Source organism: Sinocyclocheilus rhinocerous, unplaced genomic scaffold (assembly GCF_001515625.1).
Source record: "Sinocyclocheilus rhinocerous isolate Xijiao unplaced genomic scaffold, SAMN03320098_v1.1 scaffold1548, whole genome shotgun sequence".
NCBI lineage: Eukaryota > Metazoa > Chordata > Actinopteri > Cypriniformes > Cyprinidae > Sinocyclocheilus > Sinocyclocheilus rhinocerous.
The window spans coordinates 462,120-473,697 of NW_015630996.1; the positions used below are offsets into that span (position 1 = coordinate 462,120).

General features: G+C 34.3%; 1 long non-coding RNA gene across 1 annotated transcript in view; it reads right to left on the reverse strand.

The window, feature by feature from the left end:
• LOC107740983 (uncharacterized) overlaps positions 1–11,578 on the reverse strand; it is a 53,011-nt gene that overhangs the window by 4,668 nt on the left and 36,765 nt on the right. Inside the window, exon 2 of the long non-coding RNA XR_001640143.1 lies at positions 2,488–2,550. This is a non-coding gene — a long non-coding RNA (uncharacterized LOC107740983). The remainder of the gene's footprint in view (positions 1–2,487; positions 2,551–11,578) is intronic.

Sequence of the window (11,578 nt, forward strand, 5' to 3'; positions counted from 1 at the left end):
AGAATATCAAAAACTTTAGGAGTCAGCTGTCCACGGTAGTCCTTAAGATATCAGCACAATAACACACTCAGCAAAATATCGTCTAATTATCGTTATCAATAAAATCCCAGAAAATATTGAGATATATATTTTTATTAATATCACACACCCCTAATATATTTAACGTTTTGATTAGAATTTTTTTTTTTTTAATAAATATGAGAAGTGCCCTTTTTTCCACTTGAGCCCCTGCCCCTCAAAATGTCTGTGCACGTCCCTGTTATCAACTGAGCTGAATCACAGTTTCCAAAGAAAAATATGCATAAGACATTCAGTCTTGTTCTCAAGAACAGGAAGTGAAGGTTTAGAGTTAGTTTTATCAGTTAGCCCCAGTTGTTTTATACTGTAACTACACCATTCTCTGGGCAAAAGGTTTATTCCTCTACTGATTACCCTTGAGAAAAAGAAGTGCATTTAATTGTACTGAATGTGCACTTCTAGTGTACTTCTAGTGTACTGTAGTATATATTTTTTTAGTTGTACTTGCAGATAAAATAATAAGGGTATTTAAGGATATATGTCCTTCAACTAATTGCATTTATATAGTACATTCATTTAATTGTAAATAATGCACTTTAAGTGTCAGAAAACATTACATATTTATTCTTTTAAAGAATAATATTTCTTTAGTAAGTACTTTTTTTTTTAAGTATGCTAAAGCATACCTCTTTGAGTAGTGATGCACTGAAATGTCAGAATCCAACAATATTTGGTCAAAACAGCAATGAATAAATATAAATAAATACATACATACATACATAAATATCAGTGTAGTGAAAGGCCGAAAATTATTTACCAAAACAGTGTTTTATTAGTGCTTCTCTGCACCTGTTTCATGCACACAATGTGGATATGCTACAAACATTTTAAAAAGTTTTGCTATGCTTTTTTCATTTTTATATATTAAAAATAAATACATTTAAATGCAATTTTATTTATATTTTTATATTTTAGTTTTAGTTATATTCATTTTAGTACTTCAACTTATTTTGTTTATACTTTTGTTGCCAAAGCAATATTTCTATTTTCACTTGAAATGAAATGTCATTCATTTCATTTCATCTAGTGCAGTCAAACGAATAATCGCGATTAATCGCATCGGAAATAAAAGTTTTTGTTAACATAATAGATGTGTGTTTACTGTGTATATTTATTATACACACACACACATATATGTATGTATATATATATATATATATATATATATATATAAAATATTATGTTAACAAAAACTTTTATTTTGAATGCGATTAATCGCAATTAATCGTTTGACAGCACTAATTTCATCTAATTTTTCTATTTAATTTTATTTCAATAAAATATCTATAAAAATAAAAACTATTTTAACAGTTTTAGTTTTTTTACAGTTTTTTGTGAGGATACACTTCACAGTGAACAAAACTTAAGCTAAAATAGCAATATGTAAATTTAGTTCGGATGACCTACCAAAACGCAGCTCATTGCTGAATAACTTTATTATGACTGGTTTAATTTATCACCTGAGAACACCCTGAACAGAATAAAGAGTTCAGTTACCCAATTAACCAAATCTAGCTACTGAAATTTGATTGTTGATTTCGGTCTTTAATTCTGGTTTTGGTAAACCTTGCTATTGATAAATATTTAAAAGTATTATTATATTATGTTTTATATTTTTGCCAGTGACCATTTTTTGAAAGGGTTTTGGAAAGCAACTATAGCCATGATAAATCTGCTCTCTTGTCAGCTCCATTTGTTATTCATTCAAAGTATCAAAACAAACTGTCCATCCTCGTCCATTTTAGATTGTGGATGCTTACAGAGAAAGACTCTTTGTGGCTTAGTTTGAGGGGCCACAAGAGAAGAAACTACTACCTCATTACAGGGCCCTGTTGTACTGAGCTCCCTCATTCAAACTCTCTAAGGTGTGACTCTTAGCCAACAGGGTCATGAAGAGTTCACCACCAATAGCAGGTTAAGTTAGCATTACTGGGTAAGTTTTTCATTGTGAAACATCTTCCTGACCTCCTTTCCTCTTCCTCTTGACTCGAACCCCACCATCCCTCACTTTCTGCTCTCTCTATGACCTGAATAATGCTCCCTCTCTCCATGTGAACTCTAGGGGTCATGGGAAGATCCCTGTGTTCTCACAGATGGTGAAACTGTATCTTGTTAAATCATGGAGGTGCTTTGTGAGCTGGGGGAACAGGGACTGGGGCTTTTTCATGGAAATCCAAGTCTAGTCCATAAATAGCTCTCTCTTTCTCTCCTCCTGTCATTGTGTAAAGGGCTGTTTGTAACGTTTCTTTCTTTCTGTGGTTCCAGGGCGTCTTTCGATGTGATGCTGAACGGCCCAGGAGCTGCCAAGGATCACAAGTAAGTGCAAGTGCAAAGCACCTCACATTAACATGGGTTTAGCGGATTGAGAAACGCAGAGAGCAAGCTTTGAACTTCAACAGATGCTCTTACCTGAGACTGCATGTCATCTGCAAGGATCTTGATCAGTAATCAATCAGATCTCAGACTCACTGCCTGAAAGAAACAGCATTCAAAATAATGTTATTTCTTTATTGTTTATTTCTATTTGATTTAAATCAGTGACTGACAACAGTATTCAATTACTGGTGTAACTCTTAAACTAGTCTGTTAACACCGCTCACTATACTACCACTCTTGCCAACTACTTTCAATGGAAAGCAATAAATCCTGCTCAAAAAGTCACTAGATGATGTCATGTGATAATTAGCATATTGATGACGTCACTGAGTCATATTTGCATTCTGTCTAGTGTCAGCCCTTTGAACAGTACATCTGTTTGTTTGTTTCACATACTGGTTTACAGCTAATTCCTAATAAAGCTCTTCTCATGTATATATTTGTTTAATATATTTTATATATTTGCATTTTTTTTTCTGTTGACAACAGAACAAATACAAAGTAGTGACTGAAGCATGGCAAATTGCAAAATTTAGTGACAATATCATTATGCAACACTAATTGATAAAAAACTGATATTAAGTCCATTTGCGATTTGTTTGGGATCAGTAGATATATTTGCATTTTTTTTTCTGTTGACAACAGAACAAATACAAAGTAGTGACTGAAGCATGGCAAATTGCAAAATTGAGTGACAATATCATTATGCAACACTAATTGATAAAAAACTGATATTAAGTCCATTTGCGATTTGTTTGGGATCAGTAATGTTTTTAATGGAGTCTCTTATGCTCATCAAGACTGTATTTATTTGATCGAAAATACAGGAAAAACTGTAATATTGTGAAATATTATTGCAATTTATAATATTGGTTTCCTATTTTAATATACATTCAAATATAATTTATTCTTGTGATGTAAAGCTGAATTTTCAGCATCATTACTCCAGTCTTCAGTGTCACATGATCCTTCAGAAATCATTCTAATATGCTTTCAAAGGTTAAAAATGCTTTCAAAAGTTAAAAAGAACAGCATTTACTCAAAATAGAAATCTTTTCTAACAATTTAAGTCTTTACTATTACTTTTTATCCATTTTAACACATTCTTGCTGCATAAAAGTATTAATTTCTTAAAAAAAAAAAAAAAAAAAGAAAGAAATTTACTGAACCCAAACTTTAGAATAGTAGTGTATATTGTAACACAAAATTTCTATTTTAAATAAACATTGTTTATTTTTAACTTTTTATTTATCAAAGAATCCTGAAATAAGTATCACAGGTCCCAAAAATATGAAACAGCACAACTGTTTCCAACATTGATCATAAATCAACACATTAGAATGATTTCTGAAGGATCATGTGACACTGAAGACTGGAGTAATGATGCTGAAAATTCAGCTTTAAATTTCAGGAATAAATTATATTTCAAAGTATATTAAAATAGAAAACTGTTATTTTAAATTGCAATAATATTTCACAAAATGACCGTTTTTTTCTGTATTTTTGATTATTATTTTTTTATTCGTGTTTCATTTCATTTATTTATTTTAAAGCAAATACAATACCATTTTTTAAATAAAATGTATTCCCCAATTTCGTTTGGTCTTCCTGATTACAATGGTGTTAGACTTCATACTGGCACCTATTGGTGTGAATGCATTGTATGAAAAATTTGCAAAAAGGAAATTTGTGGAAAAAATATTTCTCTCTCATCATACACATGGATGATATGGATATTCTTGGATTCAATCCCAACAATTCTTTGCATGTTTTGCACTCTCATTGCCATGGCTATGTCTTGGACAAAAGCAAGCATTTAACCTCAATCTGCAGTGTGGGCTTGTCAGAGTTCATTTCTGATTGCTTCAGCACTTTTTTTTTTTAATAAAAATTTAATGTGCAAAACCAGAAAGTGCAACTACAACTACAAAAATCACAAGACTTTGAAACGTGGACTGCTTTGTTGCCATGGCACTGAAAAACTAAACAATGACCACTGGTCAAACTTTCCAACAAGCCATAAGTGTGTGAAAACCAGCACAGATGACCAATCATATCTGCTGTAAACATCCTTAGATATAACTGAACCAAAACAATTTTAAACAAGGAAAACTGTTTCAAACATAAGAACATTTTCCTATAGCTCTACAAAAAATGATGCTTAAAAACCACAAAAAACTCAGTCATCATGGCAACCGGGGAACTGTCCAACATGAAATGTTTCATATGACTTTAGCTTTCCATTTGACATCAACGTTTCCCGCTCTGAGAGTGCACTCCTGTGTTTTCCATGTGAGATGATTAATTATGAACCGGAGACCATAATGATTGCCGTCAGTTTCCTGAATGCTGTATCCACTGCTATGAACACTGGGCTTTTCACACAGGGGATTATATGTTGGGTTATTCTCTTCTCTCATTCTCTTGCCCCAGATGACTCACCAGTCTTGAATGAGCTCCATTGCATAACAGAAAACAATTGAGTGCGTGTATATGTATGTGTGCTTCACAATGATCTCTCAGTATGTGAGGGTCCCACAGTGGGGGTGTGTTTATTTGCATGAGTGGCACTGCTTATTAACACATATGGATTTGTACTGTATCAATTAATGAGAGTGAACTCTGGGACAGAAGTGAAATATGACTAAACATTAAAGGAATAATTCTCTCAAAAATTACATTTCTGTCAGTTATTCACCCTCATGTCATTTCAAACCAACAGAGCAATATGAGAAATATGGGAACGGAGAAAAAAATGTATTTTATATTACATTCCTCCAAGAAACATTGTGTTTGCTCACAAAACTTTTGCGTTCCCACCCAAAACCCTGCATTGACTTGCATTTTTTTTAGCAAAAATATTGCATTCTGCCATGAAAAAGATTTGCAAGTGATCTCAAAGTTAGGGGATTTTTTAGTTTTTAGTGGAACGCAAGAGTTTTGAAAGCAACACAAAGTTTTTTAGGGGAACGCAAAAGTTTTGCAAGTGAACACAAAATTTCTTGGGGGAACAAAAGTTTCATGAACAAACACAAAGTTTCTCTGGGGAATGCAAACGTTTTGCAAGCAAACGCAAAGTTTCTCCAGGAAACGCTAAAGTTTTGCAAGCGAACGCAAACTTTCTCGGGGGAATGCAAACGTTTCGCTAGTGAACACGAAGTTTCTTGGGGGAACAAAAGTTTTGAAAGTGAACACAAAGTTTTTTAGGGGAACACAAAAGTTTTGAAAGAGGCACAAAGTTTTTTAAGGGAACAAAAGTTTTGCATGTAAATGCAAAGTTTCTTCAGGGATCACAAAACTTTTGCAAGTGAACGAAAAGTTTCTCGGTGGAACGCAAAGGTTTTGCAAATAAACAAAATTTCTCTGCGGAACTTAAAAGTTTTGCAAGCCAACAAATTTTTCGAAAGTGAATGCAAAGTTTCTCAGGGAAACAAAAGTTTTGGAAGCAAACGCAAAGTTCCTTTGGGGAACACAAACGTTTTGCAAGCGAACACAATATTTATTTTGGGGAACACAAAAGTTTTGTGAACGAACACAAAGTTTCTGGGGAACACAAACGTTTTGCAAGTGAATGCAAAGTTTCTCCAGGAAATGTAAAAGTTTTGCACATGAACACAAAGTTTCTCTGGGAAATGCAAAAGTTTTGCAAGTGAACACAAAGTTTCTCTGGGAAATGCAAAAGTTTTGCAAGTGAACACAAAGTTTCTTGGGGAGCACAAAACTTTTGAAAGCAAACACAGTTTTTTAAGGGGAACACAAACATTTTGAAAGGGACAAATTTTCTCTGGGAAATGCAAAAGTTTTACAAGTGAACAAAGTTTTTTGGGGGAATGCAAAAGTTTTGCATGTAAACGCAAAATTTCTTGGGGGAACACAAAAGTTTTGAAAGCAAACCGTTTCTCGAGGGAACGCAAATGTTTTGCAAGCCAGCATAAAAGATTTGCAAGTAAATGCAAAGTTTTTGGGGGAACGCAAATATTTTTCAAGTGAACACGGATTTTCTCTGAGAAACAAACGTTTTGCAAGTGAATATAGCTAATGTTTCTACAAAAAATTGTGTCTGTTCCTCACAAAAGCAATTACATGACTAAGACATAGATTAGCACCAGTCAAAAGTACTACTTTTTTAAAGCTGGTGCTTTTTGTCATTGAATCCATCTACATTCACTTTCATTGTATGTGAAATAACTGCCAGGGCATTCTGCTAAACAACATCTTTTGTGTTACATGGTAAAAGGAAAGTGGGTTTGGCACATGAGGGTGTGTACCAAACATTACAAAAACATTTCAAAATCCACATAATTTAGCATAAAAACAAAATAGTTTTCCATAGCAAACCCCAAATATCCTGTCTATCTCCCTTTCATGACGTCATGTGACACACGCAAGGATCACAGCTGTATTTGACATGCCAAAGTGTTACAAACAAATCATTCATGTTCATTCTCTTCAGCAGTCAACTGAATTCAGTTCGTAAAAGGGTAACGATTTCAGTGCATTGAATTAAACACCAAGGCCATTCATTCATACGTTTCACAATAAAGAAAAAGACGCCCAACCTTTTGCCTATTTTTGAATTTATAATTATGAAATCCCTTTGTTGCAGACTGACATGCTTTGTGAAGTTATATATCAAGAGTTACTTAGTCAAACTAAAAGAAAGACCCATAATACTCAATAGCCAGTTCGGAAATGGTACAACTGAGAGTGAAGGAGTGTCGATTTATTGTACTGTCTGTCTCCACATGTACTGTATGGAGGAGACAAAGAGAGTTGTGTGTATGTGGGTGTGTGTGTAATTATACATCTGTATGAACCTGTCAGAGGACTAAATCCTGTACTACTCAAAATCAGGGATGGGTCATGGTGGGCATTAGTAAGTTTGACTAGTTTTCGATTTTTATTTTAGTTTTACATTTGTTCATTTTTTACTTTAACATTCAAACAATTTGCACTCTACAACTCTCTTGCTGCAGCCATATACATACCATTCAAATGTTTGGTACTTTTTTTTATATCAATATATGTTTATTATGTCTATTTTAAATATTTATTTTTGAAATAGAAATGTTTTGTAACATTATAAAAGTATTTACTGTCACTTTTTATCAATTTAATGCAGCCTTGCTAAACAAAAGTCTCTATCTATCTTACTGACCCCAAATTTAGCTGTTCGTATGTAATGGCAAAGCTGAATTTTCTAGTCATTAGTGTCACATAATCTTTCAGAAATTATTCTAATTTGCTGATTTTCTGCTCAAGAAACATTTCTTATTATTATCAGTGTTAAAAACCATACTTTTTTTTTTCAGAATTCACTGATAAATAGACAGTTCAAAAGAACAGCATTTATTTGAAATAGATATATTTCTAACATTATAAATGTCTTTACTGTCACTTTTAGTGCTGTCAAACGATTAATCGCGATTAATCGCATCCAAAATAAAAGTTTTTGTTTACATAATATATGTGTGTGTACTGCGTATATTTATTTTGTATATATATATATATATAAATACACACACATACAGTACATATTTTGAAAATATTTACATGTATTTACATGTATATATTTATATTCTTATAATTTATTTAATATATAAATATATTTGAAAACATAACTTATTTTAAAAACATAACTTATAACATAAACATAACTTATTTTTCTTAAATATATACATGCATGTGTGTGTATTTATATATACATAATAAACATACACAGTACACACACATATATTATGTAAACAAAAACTTTTATTTTGGATGCGATTAATCGAGATTAATCATTTGACTGCACTAGTCACTTTTGATCAATTTAATTTATTTTTGCTGAATAAAGTACTGATTTCTTAAACAAACTGATCCCAAATTTTTGAATGGTAGTGTATATTTAAATAATCTTTAGACTATTGGTGCTCCCTGGCAGGGAAGGTTTTCCCTGGTTGACAAGCACTGATATAGCCTAGTCGTTTTTGGACACAAGAACATGTCTAATTTATGTCCCCCCTAAGAAAACCATCCTATTAGGTTCAGGTAAACCCAAAACCATACTGAATATACAGAGCTTCCTAAAGACCAATTAGCTGACTCGTTTTTCAGTCAACCCACTGACTAGTCAGTTTGAGACCACTGTCTTTAAAGGTGGCATTCTGAAACAACAAATCTCTAAATCAAAACATTTATTCCTTGACGTGCGAATGAAGAGATTGTAGACTGGACAGCAATGCTGTTGGCTCCTTAGACCATTATTACCTAAATGAGCAATGTGTGAGAGAGAAAGAGAGAGCATAGAGCCCGACAACATTCTCTCAGGAATTGGGAGAGGACTCCTGAAACACAACCTAATAGGGTTACGTCTCCCTCAGACATCCGTTGGTGAAATATGCTCAGATTCTTCCTCAGAACACATTGAGCATTACTGCTGTTCGTTTTGAGCGCTCCAAGCTATTTTTGCAGATTACAAAACTCAAACAAGCATCTGCAATGCATAAATGTTGCATTCTTCTGACAGCAGGCTAGCAGACCCGATTTGTCCATTGTTTTCATCTGGGACATACAGTACTGTGCTGGATGGTGTATACATCCTAAAATTACATTTGAAGTTATATAGGTCTATATCTACTAAATCACAGTCTTCAGTATCACATGATCCTTTAGAAACCGGTCTAATATGCTGATTTGCTGCTCAAGAAACAGTTCTACCAATGCATATTTGTATACAATGCACAATTCTGAAATGTATTTGCTTGAAGAGCCAGTATGAAGTGATAAAGGGGGAGGTACTGGGATGATGTGGATGAGTGGGATGAGGAATGTCCCTGCGGAGGACTCTGTAAACTTGGCAATGACATCAGACACGCGTCCCACAACTCTGAGGTCACTGGCACAAGACGGGATGGCTGGCCTGTTCTGCAATATCTGGGAACATCTTTGAGCTCCATATTGCGCCATGTGTTTGTCACCTGCAGAGTATTTACTGGGGATGATCTAAACAAAGTTTTGGCATTCAAAAACTTTTATCCATTTAAAACAGATAAAACAGCAATAATCATCCACTTATAAAGGACCGTCATATCGCAATACACTGTAAAGTGGATTCTAGAACCACAGAAACACCACTGCATCCTGACTTCCAGGAAAACTGTACATTAGCCAATCAGAATGGAGCTTTTGAGTTTTGAAAGCCTGTACTATACAATACGCTTTGAACAGTCTTTGAATGTCTATTTAAAGGCATAGTTCACCCAAAAATGATAATTTTGCCTGAATTTATTCACCCTCAAGTCATTCCAAACCTGTAACCTGACTTTTTTGTCCACCAAATGAAATTCAATGGGGTTCAGTTATGTTTTGGACCCCATTGACTGCAATTGTATAAATAAAAACAGCTGAAACATTCTTCAAAATATCTTCTTTTTTGTTCTGCAATAGAAAGAACAGATTTGGAACAACATGAGAGGAATTAAATACGTCTTTTAGGCTGTGACTACACATAGGTAGAAAAAAGCATTTCTCTCAGGTTAAACTTTGGCCTGCTTCATGGGAAAAGTGCAATCTAAATGTCAAAACATTGTTGCTCTGCTCTTAATTTAGTTCTTATCCGCGTTTCATCTCGTTTTATAGGAACAGGCATGCAGGAAATCTGTAAGACGTAAATGAAAAATCATTAACATTTAATCAGGGTTCTGCTTTTTATGAGCCACTAAGAGTTCCGGCACCAACATTATTAAGTATTATGGCCTTTAGCTCCAAGCAGCGAACACGCATACCATCTGTGATGAGTAACTGGTTTGATTAGGACACAAACTCTGCTTAACGAATGTCTGGTAGACTGCAGGGGTCAGTAAGTTCATTACTGCGGTCAAATCACTTGCATATGTTGATGATAAATCAGGCTGCAGTGATGCTCTATGCAGACGAGTGTTGCTTTAGTCAGATTGTTTTTAATAAAACCCTATAAACCACAAACTCCATTGTATAATTGCATTCTTATTGGTTTCATCAATAACAGGGTCTATTTAATTCCACAACCTGCAATAGCCCTGAAATACAATGTTATATTGATTAATCTATGTTGTGTAATAACAACACATTTGTGTTCATACTGACCCATGACAAGCTCTGACACAACAGAATCCATTCACATTCTCCTGTTACTTCTGGTGACTTGCAATTGTTACCTTAAAAAGCTATTTCTACTTGATTGAACCCAAAAAATTGTGTTTTGTTGGCATAAATTAACGTATTTAGTAGTGCTGTCAAAATTACCGCGTTAACACATGTGATTAAATTTTCCAGTTTAACAGCGTTCAAAATATTTAACGGGGCTAGGGTTGGCCACCCCATCAGTACTCACAACTGCTGCTTCTATCTCTTTTTTTCTTGACAAGAATTGCATTTATTTAGACGCAGAATGTATTTACGAGCACTTCAAAAAGGAGACTTTCCAGATGCGCACTCCACTTCGCTTTAGCAGAAAAACAGTGAACTGCGGTCAGATGAGATGTTTCAGGTCATATGTCAGTAAAAACGAATTTTCCTGTCCTGTCAGCCATTATACTGTGCTCGTAGTGCGTGCTCTTCAATTGCATGCACAAATATGGCAGCACGCGCTATAGCCTGTATCATTTCATATTAAAGTCTGCATTAAATCAAAATGGACTTTATTTACTTTACTAGCGCACATTGCTAATCTTGATGTAAACAATTAATCCGTGCAAGTTAATCCGGTGAAAAAAATTCTTCGTAATCTTTAATCAAAATCTGAACATTTACTTCCGCTCTGGAATGGCATTCCTTTTCTGATGACGTCAGTTTGATGGCTTGGGCAGAATATCCTTAAACACACCCCTCCAAACGTTAGATTGCTATGAGTGAGAGACAGAGAGGAGGAGCGCAAACATAAAACCATGCCCTCTGTTCAATATTCCGTTTCAGCTGGAAATACGTCACTACACTGAAATAAAGTCGGCAGCAACTTCCGGTTCACGTGGACTTTAAAGCGCGAATGAAACTACGAGCATGCGTATCAGATCTGCGTCACATTCAGCAGTGGCAGCTCTTAAAGTAATAGCAGCCAAATAACCTAATAACCCAGTTGCTGTGATGTCTGTTAATCAAAGAA